The sequence below is a fragment of the Lytechinus pictus genome, unplaced genomic scaffold, assembly GCF_037042905.1.
Source record: "Lytechinus pictus isolate F3 Inbred unplaced genomic scaffold, Lp3.0 scaffold_19, whole genome shotgun sequence".
NCBI classification, from domain to species: domain Eukaryota; kingdom Metazoa; phylum Echinodermata; class Echinoidea; order Temnopleuroida; family Toxopneustidae; genus Lytechinus; species Lytechinus pictus.
Window position 1 is genome coordinate 3,330,248 of NW_026974140.1, and position 14,050 is coordinate 3,344,297.

Sequence of the window (14,050 nt, forward strand, 5' to 3'; positions counted from 1 at the left end):
TCTCCTTTATTTTCTATATTAATCGACACATTTGCATCCCCCGGTGCATGCAGCCTCTCTATTCTACCCCATCTTTATTTTTGTTTTCCCCCTTCGACTTAGTTTTAGTTCCTCTTTCCCTTCCCATTATTTTCCTTCTCTCTCGATTTCTTTTCCCCTTATTGCTGGGGGATACCAAGGGTGACATGGATAGACAAGCAAACTTACTTGATCGACCCCCCCCCCCCTTGGCCCCATTAATAATTATGCGAGTAGTCGTCTGTATATCATTATCAATTCTCCAATGAACCAGTTTCTAACGTTCTCAACACTGTGTATATTATGCCGGGATATTATGTTGACTGTCAAACAAATATCCAACAAACTATAGTTTCCAACATTAATGTTAACTGTCAACAACTCTCCAATAAACTATTCCAATTACGCTGTCCACGTTGTGCCATTGTCCGTTGTTCAACAACTCTCCGTCAAACTAGTTTCCACTCCTTTGTCAACGTTGTGCCATTGTCGACTGTCCAACAAATCTCCAAGAAAATAGTTTCCAACGTTGTTCCTTTGTCGGTTGTTCAGCAACTCTCCATCGAACTAGTTTCCGACGTAGTCAACGCTGTGCCTTTGTTGGCTGTTCAACACCTATCCAATCAAACACGCGTTTCCAACGTTGTTGGCTGTCCAGCAAATCTCCAACACACTAGTTTCCAATGTTGTGCCATTGTCTGTTGTTCAACAACTTTCCAACGTTGCCAACGTTGTGTCATCGTCGACTATCCTACTGATCTCCAATCTACCAGTTTCCAACGTTGTGCCAGTGTCAGTTGTTCAACAACCTCCCATCTAACTAGTTTCCAGCTTTATCAACGTTGTGTCATTGTATACTATCTAACTAATCTCCAATCTACCAGTTTCCAACGTTGTGCCATCGTCGACTATCCAACAAATCTCCATCGAACTAGTTTCTAGCTTTGACAACGTTGTGCCATAGTTGGTTGTTCAACAACTTTCCATCGAACTAGTTTCCAACGTTGCCAACCTTGTGTCATCGTCGACTATCCAACTAATCTCCAACCTACTAGTTTCCATCGTTGTGCAATTGTCGACTGTCCAACAACTCTCCAACTAACAAGTTTCCAACGTTGCCAACGTCGTGTCATTGTTGATTGTTCAACAACTTTCCAGCGAACTAGTTTCCAACGTTGCCAACGTTGTGCCTTTGCTGGCTGTCAACAACTATCCAATCAAACGTGTCTCCAACGTTGTGACACTGTCGACTGTCCAACAACTCTCCAACTTACTAGTCTCCAACGTTGTGCCATTGTCGACCGTCCAACAAACTAGTTTCCAATTTTGTCAACGTTGTGCCATTGTCGGTTGTTCAACAACTTTCCAGCGAACTAGTTTCCAACGTTGCCAACGTTGTGCCTTTGCTGGCTGTTCAACAACTATCCAATCAAACGTGTTTCCAACGTTGTGACATTGTCGACTGTCCAACAACTCTCCAACTAACAAGTTTCCAACGTTGCCAACGTCATGTCATTGTTGATTGTCCATCATCTTTCCATCAAACTAGTTTCCAACGTCGATTCAACGTTAACCCATCAAGTTTTTCCAACGTCCAACGACTTTCAAGTTTCCAACGTGGAGCCAACGTTGGCTTGTTACCTGGGTTCGCACAGATATCGTAGGGAATTGTGGGACGGAAAAAATGTTTAATGCATGAGTACATGAATAACATTAGCGTACGTATCCAATCATACAAGTGCATTATGCGTATTTTGACGTCATTCTCATGAATAAAACATTGACCCTCCAAAATCATCCTTCAAATTGTCCGCCGGCAGCCATGTTGGCTATGTACAAAACCTATGGGAAATAAAAACGCGCGGAAAGAGTTCCCTCTCTAGCTGCCATCGGGAGCTTAAGGCCACCGCACACCTTACGACCCGACTGGTCGGCGACTGGCTTGCGACTGAGTGAGGGGAAATGAATCGCAAGGTAGTCATCAACGAACGTAGAGGGCAGCAACACACAAGCGTGTTGCTATAAGGAAGGTCAACTCGATACGCGCATGCAGCTGAGCTGCGCGCGTATTTTATTGTTCATGCCAACGAAATCAAATGCCGATCCAATACAACAACAAATTAGTAGCGATCAAAAAACGAATATGAAAGAATATGACTACAACAATATCAAAGATAACTTAAAAAATATGTTGAGGAATATACATACATATAAAAACATACTTTGATATTTAAAACTTTACAAATATAAGTTTCAAGAAACTAAAATCATTACCAAATCGGTGATTGTTGTTATCAGCGATTTCACCAGACGGCTGTATTAGGTGATTTGCGTCGAGACGATTTTGTGACCACTCGCAAAGCATTTCGGGATTGAATATAACCACCTTATTTTCTCTGAGCTCTTCGCTGAACCCATCATCACAGTGCAGCTGCAGCGCAGCGCGCAGCCAATGCAATGCATCCGATGCATGGGTTGTTTTTTCGCCGTCCATGCCATGGTCTCGGACTCAGAGTTGAAATTTAGACCCGGATTTCGGGGATACAGCGCCTTTATTTCAGATTTATAGACTTAAAAGTCAAATGACATTTAAAATTTGAAATCTAACCTTGAACAATCATCGTTGATAAACATCAGCCCTGAAGCCATTACACTTCAAATCAGGCCAGGCAAATTAGATGTCATTGTCTAAGTTGCTAGATCTATGACGAGTCGCCTGAAGCCCCAGCGCATCATCAACGTCACTAGCTAGCTGCGCGACCGGCCCAGACTCGGCGCACCCAGGCCAGAAAAATGACCTCGATTATTACGGTGGTTGTCTATGCATTTATTAGTGGTGCAGCGAAATTCAGCAGAAGAAAATAAGAGATATGAGGTATCCTCGTCACAGGCTTAATATTCCAAAATGAGGAAAAATGTCAAAATCATGATTATTTAAGCTAAATATTTTCTTTAAAAATGAAAGTAATATTTTTAATATTTATACCCAGAATAACCGATCTAATAATTGTTCATTAAAAAATATTTGAAATTAACAAATGAAAAAAAATCAACTCGACAAATTTCCCAAAACCCCACCTTATTTTTTAAAGTGGTCACAAAATTCGAGCGGAGTTGACCTTCCTTAGAGCAACACGCTTGTGTGTTGCTGCCCTCTACGTTCGTTGGTAGTCATAAGCCTCGACACCGCACACCTTGCGATCCGATCTGCGACTCACGCATGCGCAAAGCGCGCGCTTTTTGCTTTTTGGCATAACAACAAAGAGAATGCATTTACTACTGCGTATGCGCGTTGTTTATCATATACGCGTCGTGCAACTCTGCTGTCTGATTGGCTGGAATTTGGATTGAGCTTGCGATCCAGTCATAAGGATTCGACATGTCAAATCCTTCCGATTTTCCTTGCGACTTGTCTCTGACCGGTCTGCGACTCTGAAGCTGACATGCGCTGTGACGTCACATCTCCCCTCACCCAGTCGCAAGCCAGTCGGCGACTGGTCGGGTCGTAAGGTGTGCGGTGGCCTTTATACGTAAGATCGTATCTCTGTGACGTAAGCTCCCGAAGGGAGCTAGAGAGGGAACTCTTTCCGCGCGTTTTTATTTCCCATAGGTTTTGTACATAGCCAACATGGCTGCCGGCGGACAATTTGAAGGATGATTTTGGAGGGTCAATGTTTTATTCATGAGAATGACGTCAAAATACGCATAATGCACTTGTATGATTGGATTAAACGCTAATGTTTTATTCATGTACTCATGCATTAAACATTTTTTTCCGTCCCACAATTCCCTACGATATCTGTGTGAAGTGTCGTTCTTTTGGACTCTGCGAATTTGAAGTTTCTGAAACGAAATAGCTAGACTAATTATCTGTTTATAGAATTGATGTTCGAAATCATGGTTTCTGAGTGAACTTCATTGGAGCGGAAAATCTTGGAGGGAACATCAATACTATTCTAATGACATTCCATAGGAATAAAAGTAAGTTACGCTCATTTTCATGTTTTGATCTCACTTGCAAATTGTAATGTGTTTGCCGGGGGTTGGGGGCTCATCCTGTATTACGCACTATGTAAACCTCAATTTCAATATTTCTTTTGCCTGACTTCCAAATAAGTGTGATCATTGAGTTTCTCAAAAATACTATATCTATTCTAGGACTAGGGGTCTATAGTTTGTCGTAGATCTAGACATTCATCGGAATGTTTCATGTAGGTCCAAAGTAAACCTTTATTTCAGTTTTATTGTGATTAGACAATTATCAGGGGTAGATGTGGACTTGTTTCCGACCTCCTGTTTTTTAGTAACGACAAACTGTCGATTTTAGGCCTATTCAAATTTAGGTCAATGTAGGGATATGGTCAGAGCGGGATCCGGCCTTTGATATCGCCGGTGCTAGCCGGCTAGCGAGATTGTCGATGTAGTCATGGGGTATAGCGGGGACGGACTAGGCCCAAACTTCAAGCTTGAAAGTTGAAGTTTAGGCCTAGTCCGTCCCCTCTATTTCATCTTCATATGAATAAGTATAATTCTCAGCAGTTTCTTTTATTCAGGAACGCTTTACTTCAGAATAATCAGTGTTGAAATACGATTGACTTAGCATTAATGTCTGTTATGTTAAGTGTTACTTGTCTTAGTCTTAGATTTGAATGAAATGGCGTAGCCTACCCTAGACCTAAATCAAGTCTATTTGAACAGGATATACCCTGGGCCCGGCCTGCATGGTGGTAATTTGAAAACGTTCTTAGTGTTTACTTCATTCAAATATGTGATGTGATTCTTAAGTTATACAGGCCCAGCATAGACCAGATTCAGCTATATACAGCTGTTGAAATATGTGGTTGGAATCATTTTACTTTTATAAACAGAGTGAGGTAGGCCTATGCCTCTATGTGATAGAGAATGAAGTTTCGGGTCCAGATAACTTTTTTGTTCTAGTTTGGAATATTCATTCATAGACCTGGGATAGTGGGCAGCTGGAAATTTCAAAAATATTGTTTAAGAAGAGTAATTTTATTATCTCTAAAACTCTTAAATTTAAATTGTCAATTGCAGATCCAATGGGACCAAGTTCTTAGCAGTTCACACCTAGTCAGAAGTACAAAATTGAGAACCATGCCGATCAGCAAGTGTTAGTTACAATCTAATGAGGAACAGGATATCTGAATGGAAAAATTGCAAGGTATGCTTACTGTTTTGATAATATACAGGCTGTATCTACTATCTAAGCTCATCACCCCCCCCCCCAAAAAAAAAAAAAAAAAAAAAAAATGAATATTTCCCCTTTTTTGGGAGGGGGTGGGCTATGGCCAATTGTGCTGAAACATGATGCGATATCATGTAATGTTAAAGTTCCATTGTGAGTTAATATTTGTTTGAATTCAGATTCACCAGTATTTCCATTTCTAACACTGCATACTAATTATCCATATCTCCTGTCTATACATGCATTTGCATAAAAAACCCAAGATATTAACAGTTATCACAAAATTCTGATAAATATTTGAATTAATTTGCACTCTTTATTTTCAAAACATACTGTAGATAGTTATATTGATATATGAATTTATCTGGATGTGGGACGAAAGTGACTGCATGTGCTAAACTTGTTTTATCACTGAAGATATAAAATAGAGTTTACATTTTTTTTTTTACTAAACTGGACTAGATGAGTAAAAATAATTTACAGCTTATTATGTTCTTTTCTCTTTTTTACCATGCAGGTTTCCCACTTCCTAAGCTGTTTAAGTACTGGTATCACAACATAAGTGCCAAGAAGAGATATGAAACGGTCTCAAAATTTTTGCTGGTGCCCCCCCGATGCCGTGACCCACGGTACGCCACTGCAAGTCTTCATAAATTATGTAGGGTTATTAAGTTGCATTTATTGTTATCTTCATTTAAAAAAAATGTGAAATGGGCTACCACTGCAATAATATATAAATAGACTATATTTCAAAAATAGATTGAATTCTAACCACAGTGACAGTAGACAAATCAAATTTTGTTAATGATTCGCTAATGTATTGATTGGGGAAGGCACTCTTTAGGATTCTGGCATTGTGTCCCACCCCCCCCCCCCCTTATGAGGAGTGCTCTCACATCAGTAGACTATTTCTTGTCAGCAAATTTGAAAGGAATTTACAAATTTTTTTGAGTGACAAACTTTTGTGGAAGAAAATAAACGAATATCAAAGGTTTTTATGCTCTTTTATGGAATATTAACTATAGGCTCATCGAGATCCTTTGAATGAAATTTTAACAAACATTGTACAATGTAGAAAAATGTACTTAATCCTCTTTTTGTACATTTATATACCCACCCCATACTACCCTTACCCAGTAACAGCCCTTTTTAGCTATGCATTGCCTTCATTTTTTAAAATACAATTTAATGCTTGGTAGATGCTTATTATTATTTTTATGTTAATGTCAATGTTTTAGAAAATGGATTCCTTAATAAACATGTTAATTTTGAATTGAATTTTTTGATCTTGGTAATTTTCATTTATCAATTAATTGTGATGATGTATTGCTTCTGAGCTGTTATGCACAAATGGCACAAGATGTTGCACTGTACTGAAATGTGATGATGCCACTGTTACATGAGATCAAACAGCAGTCAATTAAAATATTATTCACGAAAAATAAGGATAAGAGTGGGAAAGAAAGTAAAATGACAGGAGAATTATTTGCTTGTATGCATATAGTTATGTCAGTTTCTGAGAGAGAGACAGACAGAAAGAGAGAGAGATGGGGGGGGGGGGGGTGAAAGTTCAGTTTGTTTTGAAAGAAGCAATTATAAGACCTTACTGTTCATGACGGGTAACGGGGGGGGGGGGGGCTAATTATTTCTCCAAATTTTTGAAACCTGCATATAAAATGTATTTTTTCTTTCCAAATGAAAATTACACCAGATTCATTTTCAGTTGAAAATAAAAAAGAAATAGCCTACGATCGGTTTGCTCTCTTGCCTATTTAATTTTGAGAACCCCCTCCCCCCTAAAATATGGTATATACCTAGGTCATGATTATTGATGTTTGACATAGAAGTCGCCATTTAAAATTAAGTGCTCCGAGGACTGCTATTCATAATAGGACTTATATTGGATTTGTTATTATCTTTGTTTATATTATGAAAAGAGGTTCATTTCGTTTTCTGCAATAAAAAGAAAAAAGGGCACCAGAAACTTAAAGAGATGTCATCGTATATGGCAACATTTTCTTTGGGAACCTCCTCTGTAATATTTTTTAGCAAAGATCCTGGCCATTTGCAGCTAAAACAAAGCAAAGATGCAGTAATAATCGTAACAAGCAATAACAAATAGATCATTATAATAGATGAATAATAAAACTCTGAGGAGGAAAAAAACGAATGATCTGACATGATGTAATCACTGACAGACACCATAAACGATATTAATCAGGTCGCGCATTATGCTAATTATATAGTGACAAAATACTAATTTACATATTTTTACGCTATGCGCGAAGGACGTTCCGTGACCACGCCTTCATTTCGCTGGTGTACCAAAACAGTGGCGGTGTCCATAGGCTTGTATACGAAAAATGGGAGCAGTGTGCACTTTTGACCCTCCAAAATTTTCTTCAATTCTGACCGGATGCAGAAGCGGAGTTTCACCCCCCTGTTTTCACAGTGAAAACACAGAGATACGATCTTACGTATACGTAAGATCGTATCTCTCAAGCCCCCGAAGCTACCGCCATTTTGTTTAATCCATTAGAAGCTAAAATAAGCCCTCATTAATATTAATTTCGTACGATGCTCCCTCGTCAACTGTGGTTTTGTACGTGTATTAGACGATACGCACATCAGCGCAATGACAAAGGTCAACTTGGCAAATTCATTAATGTATTCATTTTGTTACGCGCTCGTGACGCGAAGGATTCAGCGAATCAAGCAAGCGCAAATCTGAGACGATACGTTGCGCTCTATAAAGTATCGATATCACAATCGATATCACTTAAAAACAAAGCATTGTTTGTATTGCGTCTTATAGGCCTTTGCCAATTCCAAAAGGGAAGATGAAAAGAATAGATCAAGTCGTGATTAGGTAAAGAGGTCTCTACTAGTGCTTTTGCCATCCCTAAATTGTCACATGTTAAGATATACAGCAATCTTAGTTTTTAACAAATGTAAAGAATCTCAACTCTAAATTATAGCCGGCAGAGGCCGCGGAAAGATCAAAGGGGCTGTTGTACGGACCTAAAAGTTTTTTTTTTTTGGGGGGGGGGCGGGGGTGGGGGCAAAACATGGTTATTACAATTTGATGGTAATTTTCACTGGTTGAGACTATGGTTACTGAAAAAAATAACTGTCACCACTTAAACAGTACATTTCTTGTTAGAAACAAATTTCGAGAAGCAAAAAAAAAATCTTCATGGATCCCCGTGCGTTCTTTCTTCATCTGGCGTCCGTTTCATAATGAATTACAGCTATTTAAAAACATTGCAATTATTGTGATTACCGTGGTAACCTTGATTATGATTGGTTGGTTATACCATCGTAGTTACCATACTTGTAACTCATGATGAAACGGGCCCCAGTTTATCATGTTTAATACGTTTCCTGTCCCCTTTATTCTCCAGCATTTCTTACTCTGTTTTTTTCTCCATTTAATCATTTTCCCACTCAAAATTCTTTTGTGCCGCCTTTCTCCTACATAAGTGTAGAGCACATTTTCAAAAGGGGTTAGGTCCATTTCAGTTTAGTTGCAAAAGGGGTTAGGTCCACACAGACTTTTTTGAAAAATAATATCTACAAAAATATGAAGACAAGTAGATTTCTTTTATACCCAATTTTATGTTCTCATGGTAGGGTATCATGAAAATTCAGTTTCGCATAAGAATATTGCAATATGGGAGAATAAAAAAAAAATTATTTTCTGGAAGTAGACCTAACCCCTTTTGCAACTAAACCCCTATACAGAACTCATTTGTCAAAGGGGTTAGGTCCATTTTTCATATATTTTATTGTTTTCTGTCTCTAAACCTCTAAATTTTCAGTCACTCTGATGATACCAAAGGAAATTTGAAATTCAAATGAAAACGTGAATGGAAGTGGCAAAAAAAAAATCACTTTTTTAATCAAAAGAGATTGGATTCACTTCTATTTACTTGCAAAAGAGGTTAGGTACACAACGATATTTTTTCTTAAGTATATAGAAAAAATTGAAGACAGGTAGATTTCTTTTATACCCAATTTTATGTTCACTGTTCACATGATAGAGTAGTACATCATGACAATTTAGTTTCTCATAAGAATATTGCAATAAGTGAGAATAAAAAGTTGGTTTTTCTCGGAATGGTCCTAACCCCTTTTGCAACTAAACTCTTCATATATTTCCTTCTTCTTTTCCCACTTGTTATCTGTCTCCTGGGGAGCGTTTCATGAAAGGACTTGTCGGACGTTTCATCCGACAAGTTTCGTTTTATCCGACAGTTACCATAGTAACAGTGCCTCTCAGCCAATCAAAATTAAGGAAAGATGTCAGATCTGACAACTTGTCAGACAAAAACATTGATGATTTTCCCACTTGTTATCTGTCTCCTGGTTTCCATAAATCTCGTCTTATTTCTCCTCCACCCCTTTTGTTCCTAATTCCCACATTCTAGCTCTCTTACCACCCCCTCTAAATTATCTCTTCATATGTGCCCCTCCATTTCTTTCTCATCTCTTTTCAACCCACTTCTCATCACTCTTTCCCTCTCTCGATCTTCATCTCATTTTCAATTTTGCCAATTCCAAATCCCTTTCATTTTAGCTCTGTACAAATACTATATGAACACAAATGAAAGACATAAAGGAATTCTCTGGTTAGTGGTGAATTTTATTAATTAACCATTAAAAAATATCACATTATCAGAGGATTAAGCTTTACCTTTTTCTTAAGCGTATGTTAATACTTTGAACCAAAATAATTTTTTTGTATGCTGGGGCAGCGATCCTGGGGAGGGGGGGGGGCACAGTTCCCCCTCCTTCTTGAAGCACTGAAAAGTGCCTTTTTATGCAAGAAAAATGCCCCCTCACGAACGTGTACTGTGTCCCTTTCACCTGACGAGAACCTGTTTTAGGTGTTACCAAGTGCTCTTCCTTGTATGCAATTTTTTTACCCAAAAATGCCCCCCCCCCCGGAACGTGTTCTGTGCCCTTTCATCTGAGGGCCCGTTTCATGTGTTAAAGAGTGCCCCCTTGCCTTCTTGTAAGTGCCCTTTCTCGAATCACTGCCCCCTTTTACCCAAGAAAAGTGCTCCTAAAGAACTTGTTCTGTGCCCCTTTCACCTGAGAAGGACCCGTTTTATGGTCACCATGACGATTGCCCTTTGAAACAAGAAAACAATATTCTCATTTCGATAATATACTTATGAAGGAAATCCTTTGTGTATTAAGTTTAATAATTCATGAGTGGGGTATATAAGCAGTTTCGTACAGATGGAGGGGGCTTGAAGGACTCTTGCCCCCCCCAAAAAAAAAAAAAAAAAATCACGACCAAGAAAAAAAAGAGAAAAGGAAAGAAAAGGGTGAAATATATCATTCTGAATATTTTAGATTTTCTTTTTAAAAATGTCAAAATTTTGCTCGCTCGCAACTTCTTAAAAATTTCATGTAATACAGCATTTTCCCTATGCCCCCCCCCCCACTTTCAACTTCACTCCGCCGCTCCTATTTGTATGTTTATAGCTTCTCCTTTTGCAACCAGTTTTAATGAAAATCAACAAGAAATTTCATACGTCATGAATTTGGGGTTGTGATAATAATTTTTTTTTGTGAAAAATTGGACTTGGAAAAAAAAACCTTTTCCATCTTCATCAAGTGGTTCCTAAGTCAGACTCTTCAATGTTGAATTGTTGGATTTCTTGAATGAAAACATCTGTTTCACCTGTCCTGCAGATTGAAAAAATAGAGAAAGAAAATCAATTAATTTAAATTAAAATTGTCGTGATTTATGAAACTTAAATGTTTTAAGAAAAGTGAGACTATACATATATATGTTTCTTCAACACATAACAGGAAATCTTACTTCTACTAATTATAAACTTGTACTTCTATAAAGCATATCACTTAAACCTGTTCTATGCAGTTTACATACCCCTCTCCATTATCACTACATGTACTCTATGAAAAAATGCCAGAGATTTCTCATAAATATGAATATGAATCAACATATGTAAATTATATAAATAGTCAGAATTAAAGTTGATATGTTTGTTGCACAGAATATTTTGATCTGTGATTAAAAACGACACTAACTATAATCTAAAAACAAAATTGAAATGGGTTTTTCAAAGGCAGGTCTATTTGTTGCCAAAAAAATGTGAACAACCTCCATTATTAAAAATATTCACTAATTAACTCACTCATATAACTGCTGTAGGTTGTATTTCTCTTTGTGGTCTAGTCGCTGTTCTATTAGGCCTACTTCACCAATTATTTATCATCATCAATCACCTCCATGGAAATTGTAAAACTGCATCATCCTATTGGACAAAATGTAAAATAACAAGATTAAAAAAAACATTAATCAACAAATATGAAATATGAATATCACACTAAAGAATGCATAAAATGAATTTGGTAAAATATGAAAAATAAATATTGCTTTGTTTATAAACAAATAGGAAATAAAAAGGCCATTTAATTACTAGTAGATCAAGGACATGACCTTATTTTATAAATTTGCCCAAGGTACATAACTTTTGGCATTGGTTCTATTTTAGACTCGAGAGCCTGTATATTTAAGAAGTGTACATTCATTACAGATCCTACCTCTTTGTGGCTCAGATTATTTTTATTTAATGTAAACATGGTTAACATTCAATGCATGTAATGTATCTGTAATTTTGTATGGGTTAGTTTAAGTTTTATACCTGGATGAGAATCTGCAAAATGATGCACTTATGATCATCATCTTGAACCATTATAGGTAGACCTCTACTGTTTTTCTTGTTCTTCAAACTCAACCTGTTTGTGAAAGAAAAGAGAGAACAATAAGAAGAAGTGATCTTTTTCATGGCCGTCTAGGGGGAGGGGTTTGGGTAAGAGCTGAAATGTGAAAACCTTCATCAAAAAGAGAATTGCATGACATCCTTCAATTTTACTTTAGAAAATGCACAAAACGGCGCTAGGTGATATTGGTCGCTTCTGGCCCTCGCTTTCTGAATTTTAGGTTTCTCTAAATTTTTTCACATGTCTGCCCCCCCCCAAAAAAAAAAAAAAAAATCTGGCTCTTTTTATTTCCGAATCTTATTTCATTAGATTTCATAATCTCATGCACTAGGTCTAGATCTATTTGTAAGAAAGTATAGATCTAGTCCAACGAGACTCAATGCTGTCGCACAGCATTGAGTCTCGTTCATGTATCTAAATTAGGTCTAGATCTAGACTAACGATGGACTCTCGATCTATCTAGACCTAGAAAGTAAAGCTTCGGTTCTAAACCCTATATCGGTTTAGAAATTTTTGATGTCTGACTTTGACTTTTATTCCTGGCTTAGACTTCATTGCCATTATTGACCGAGAGTAGATCTAGATCTAGTCCGACTCCTTGGTCCACTGACAGTCATACTCGTACATGTAAATGGAGTCGTTTAGGCCCAGACCTAGATCTAGGCCTAAATTACAGACCTAGATCAGAAGCCCTGGGGGTAAGTATCGAGGGTTGGGAAAGTATGAGTTAGACTAGATTTTAATTAGGTAGGCCTAGCTCTTGATACTGATAGCATCGATGAATAAATAAAAGTAAAGTACCGGTAGCCTAGATCTAAGTATAAAGTAAGTAGGGCCTAGGATTAAGAAGATTTAGGTCATAGATGTATTGATAATAAGACAAACATGCAGAGCAGCATGTTATTTCTAAGACCGAGTCTATATATTTATGAATAACATTAACAATAAGAGTTAAAATGGTGGGGGCTAAATGCAGAAGCCTGAAGTTATGCAAAATAAATTTGATATCTGAAACAAAGTGAGGCCTGACACAATGACAGGCGTATTTTCATCCACACTCCGCTTCACAGTTTATTCCTGACTGAGTCTCGATCTACTGAAGATAGATGCAGATCTCCCTGTAGATCTAACGTTACAGTGTACAAAAAGAAGCCTCATTCTTCTTGTTTTAATCAATCGTGGGTTGGTCCTTGTTGGAGGTGAACCAAACCAGCCCGATTATCTCTCGATTCCCAGCCGGCTAGGAGCCCGTACAAAATACACTGCAAGCAACATACAGGCTGCACTGGGCGACGATGACAATCTAACTTCAATTTCAAAGACCAAATTCTGCTTTCCTTTATCAGAAGAATGATAGCAAACTCTCTAATTTGTTAAAGAAATAACCTAAGATCACAAAATACAGTGTGAAATGTGTAAATAGTCCACTGAATTAACGTGGTTATATCAATTTATACGTACTCACCGGAGTGTTCGAAGGTCCATTTTGTGTGTGGAAAGAAAAGTTTCAGAATGAATAAATTAGATGACGTAATGAGGTCAAATGAATAATTATTTCTGTAACACGATACCACTAGTATCGATGACAAAGAATCGGGGAAATCGCGTATTAATGACGCTCTTAGCCAATGAAAAGGCCGGATTATGAATATCTTCATGCTCATGAATGTCAATGAGGGCTTATTTTTGTCTTCAAATGATCGCGGTAGGCGGAGCCTAATCTCATTTGTTTTGTGCTGAACGCGCACGCAGCTTTCGGTCTAGTAATATATTATAAGGTCTTTGGTATCTCTGTGTTTTCACTGTGAAACAGCCGTGCGCGGTACCCGGGCCAATTCGTCTATGACACCGGCGCTCCGGCTTTATGGCAGGCATTTACGCGCGCGCGCGCGCCCGCTGATTATTGTCATCGCATCATATATCCAGATCCACGATATTCGATTGTGAATTAAATTAATGTGTCACTGACCCTGTTGCCCGAGCTGCTGCTGTTCTAAGAAACGCAATTTCTCATGTAATGCCGAGGAGGAGGAGTAGCCGAAGTAGTTCCGTTATGGAATACAT

At 38.0% G+C, this 14,050-nt stretch overlaps 2 long non-coding RNA genes across 2 annotated transcripts; one reads left to right on the forward strand and one right to left on the reverse strand.

The window, feature by feature from the left end:
• The first annotated feature begins 3,617 nt into the window (after nt 1–3,617).
• On the forward strand, nt 3,618–6,950 carry LOC129269853 (uncharacterized). Its single transcript, XR_010296663.1, has 3 exons — nt 3,618–3,999; nt 5,074–5,200; nt 5,742–6,950. It is a non-coding gene; the product is annotated as an uncharacterized LOC129269853 (long non-coding RNA).
• A 2,620-nt stretch (nt 6,951–9,570) lies between these two features.
• On the reverse strand, nt 9,571–13,481 carry LOC135157723 (uncharacterized). Its single transcript, XR_010296700.1, has 4 exons — nt 13,452–13,481; nt 11,908–12,001; nt 11,398–11,517; nt 9,571–10,924 (listed from the first exon to the last, which is right to left on the reverse strand). It is a non-coding gene; the product is annotated as an uncharacterized LOC135157723 (long non-coding RNA).
• Between the last annotated feature and the right edge of the window lie 569 nt (nt 13,482–14,050).